The sequence below is a fragment of the Cupressus sempervirens genome, chromosome 9, assembly GCF_028749045.1.
Source record: "Cupressus sempervirens isolate cs-2001-9-10 chromosome 9, ASM2874904v1, whole genome shotgun sequence".
Classification (NCBI taxonomy): domain Eukaryota; kingdom Viridiplantae; phylum Streptophyta; class Pinopsida; order Cupressales; family Cupressaceae; genus Cupressus; species Cupressus sempervirens.
Window position 1 is genome coordinate 804166806 of NC_143126.1, and position 3483 is coordinate 804170288.

Here is a 3483-nt window from a genome sequence, read left to right on the forward strand (position 1 = left end):
TATTTTCTTGTGTTCCTTGCTAAGGGGAGTCTCATCATTTGAATTTTATTTTCTATGTCTCTAGTTCTTGAACATGCTTAAAGTGACTCTTTGGTCTTGGTGCTCTTGGTCTTTTTGTCTTCATAGTCTATGTCTGCTTGCTAGTCATCCTTTTTCTGAAATGGTTGCCTTGATTTCTTGACTACACTGTTGGGTTGGAGAGTTGTTCACTTGTCACCCCGCTTGCTCTATTTATTTGGCTATTTGGGCATCTTGCCTAGCTATTGACTTGAGTCATTCATGTCGTAAGTTTCTTGGACATATTGTTTGACAAGTCACTTTAATCTCTCTATACTATCTTGGCAAGTGAACACTCTACCTCCTATAGTTTCAACATCAAGTTATCTTCTAGGCTCTTTTATGCTTGGCTTTGCATCTAAAACTATGGCATCTAAACCTTGTGCTAGCAAACCTCAACCAAATCTAGATGATCATGATATCCTCCATGTCACTAAAGAGTTTCAAGATCTATATGCACAATACAAAGAACTAGAAGAGACAAATGATCTTTCTTACCTTCATCTCTCTAAGCGCATGACAGAAATGAAGTCTAAACTTGAGAAAAGGTTAGAGGAGAAGATTACATTGTTACATGAATCTTCCTTAAGGTCTTTACATGCATGTGAGTCACCTTCTTTGAGGTCATCCTCTTCTTCTAGGTCTACATGCTCTACTTCAAGACATCAAATGTCTTCATCTTCTAGATCTAGAGACCTCTTTAGAGAACAAACAAATGATACATCCTTGGAGCATATGTCAAAATTTCATGATAAACCTATCTTTGACCAGGACAATGATGAAGACATGTATGCATGCTATTCACTTGGGAAGCAACCAAAGGACTCTAAACATACTTTTGAGAGAAATTTTACTCCCTTGGGGAATTCTTATGATGACACTTTGCAAAAACTTCTTAGCAATAAGATCATCATGTTACCTAAGTCTAGCTCATATGGAAACCCATTCTTGCATATCTATTGTGCTTATCATCAACATAATGAGCATAGTACTTCAGATTGTATTGAGCTAAAACATAAAATCCAAGATCTTATGGATAATGGAATTATTGGAACCTCTAGTGACTCATGTGCTGAGGATACTTCTCTTGAGCAAGATTACGTTGATGAACCTATGTCTAGTAGTGGCTCCATTACATCTTCCACTTCTTCCAACATTCATACATCTCCCAACACTTCAAAGCTTTCCAACATGCCTCCATCAAATAAAGAACCTAATGCTTTCCACATTGACTACGTGTATCCTCAAGGGCTACCTCTAAAAGAAACTCAAGCTAACCTTCACTTGGCTGCAAACCTTTTCCATGCTACTAATCCTAAATATCCTCAACCTTCATGCACTACTATGCCTAATCCAAGCACTACTCCATTCACTCTTCATTCTCCCTTGTCCTTAGAAGTGGCTCCATGTCAAGAGGACTCTCAAAAAGAAAAAGCTATAAATGTCAAGAAAGATCAAGATCAAGCACCCTTTCATCTCTTTCAAGATTTTTCCCCTCCATATCCTATATCTCGTCCACCCCCCAAGTATGATGAAGATACCACTTCCATTATCTCCCTTGAGCTTACTTAAAATTATGAGAAAAGTTCTCTTCATATGCTATCCAAAGCTACTTGTCAAGATCAAAGCATCCCCTCATGTTCTACTTCTCCATATCCACTTCAAAATTGTACTCAAGATTCAAGTGCTCCTATTAAAAATGTTGTTCCTATCAAAGCTACTCATGAGTCTATTGATGGCTTTGACTATGTTGCTCAATCTAAAGATGTTGATATCCCTTTTCACTATCCATTTGCATCTCCTAAGTCTATCCTTGGTCCTTATACATCAAAGCTAAAGCCTTCAAACCTTCCATCTATATTGGGACCTTATGTTCCTTCATCTCCTACATTCACTCCTAGCTCTCCCATCATACCTCAAGATCAAAAAAGACACTCATCCTTGATGACTTTTCACCCATCTATACATCTAAACCAGTCATATCATCCTTATTCATCCATAAATCCCAAGTCCTTTGGAAGTGAGAATAAACATAAGAATCCATTGAAAAATGAAAATCACTATGTCCCATTTAATCGACATGTGAATGCTAAGAAGGAGAATGCATAAAAGAGACTGCAAAGGTCCACTATTAAAAAAGCTAAATCAAAGAAAATATGGGTTCCTAAACCCATTATTGAAGAAATGTGTTTTGAAGTATCCAAAGGAAAATCTAAAGCTATATGGATTCCCAAGTCTCTTTTAAAAGACTTGAAGATTGAAAATACTTCAAAGTTGACATTCAAGCTTCCAAAGGCTTCCATTCCATCTTCTTCCAAAAATCTTCCTAAAAATATTTCAAAGCCTTCCACTCCACTTTTTTCCAAATCTCTTCTACTACCTCATACATCTAAACCTCAAGCTACTTCATCCATGATTCCTCCATTGTTCCAATACCCTTCAAAGTGTGTGTTAATGTTGATCTTGTCCAATATTTTAGCTACCCACATGAAATCCTCTAAAGCTTACACCTCTTTTCTATAAATGAACTCTTATCCTCCATATATTCTTCCTACTACCATTTCCCTTTCATCACCCTATCAACATCTTTGAGCATACCTTTCTATGGTCTTGTCTTATCATGACTTATCTTTCCTATAGGAGCACTATCTACATTCAAAAAACTTGAGCTTTTTCTAAAAATTCAAAAAAAAGAAAAATAAAATAAAAATGTGCCTTGGTGAAAACCACTTCTTGTGGCACCTTGGTAGCAAAAGTAAAGAGAAATAAATTAATCCTATGGTGAAAACTACTTCTTGTGGCACCTTAGATAAGTACCATGATGAAAACCTGGCAAACAGGCATCATGCGTAATTCTTCCATCATCCATCTATCCCCTCTTCTCTCTTTGATCTTGACAATGTTGAGCTATCTTTGCATATTGGCTATCTTATCCATCAAATTTTCTATTGTGCTCTCCCATTCACTCATAGCCTCTATCTTGAGCTTTATTCTTATTGCTCTATCCCATTGCTATGCTATCTAGTTGACCCCTTGGTCTTGATCATGATAAATAAAAATGGTTTTTAGATCTCTTGACATGTCTACTCTTTTGGACTACACGCTTCATGCTATTTCACTTGTTGGCTTCATTTCTTATCCTGCATGCTATCTTTCTCATTACTTCCATTGCTTATCCGAAATATGCTTCATATGACTATTTCACCTCTTTCCCTAGCTTGGGTACTCTTTAGGAGTCAGTCCTTCAGGATCACTTTCACTTGCTTCATATTCTTTTTTCATCCATCTTTTCTTATCCACTGGCTCATTGCTCCATCATATCCTATACCTTGCTAGACATTGGGAGAAAATGATGTGATCTTGCTTGAGAACTAGTGATATCTAAAACCTTCTAAAAATTTTCAAAAAAAAAATCATATATGATCC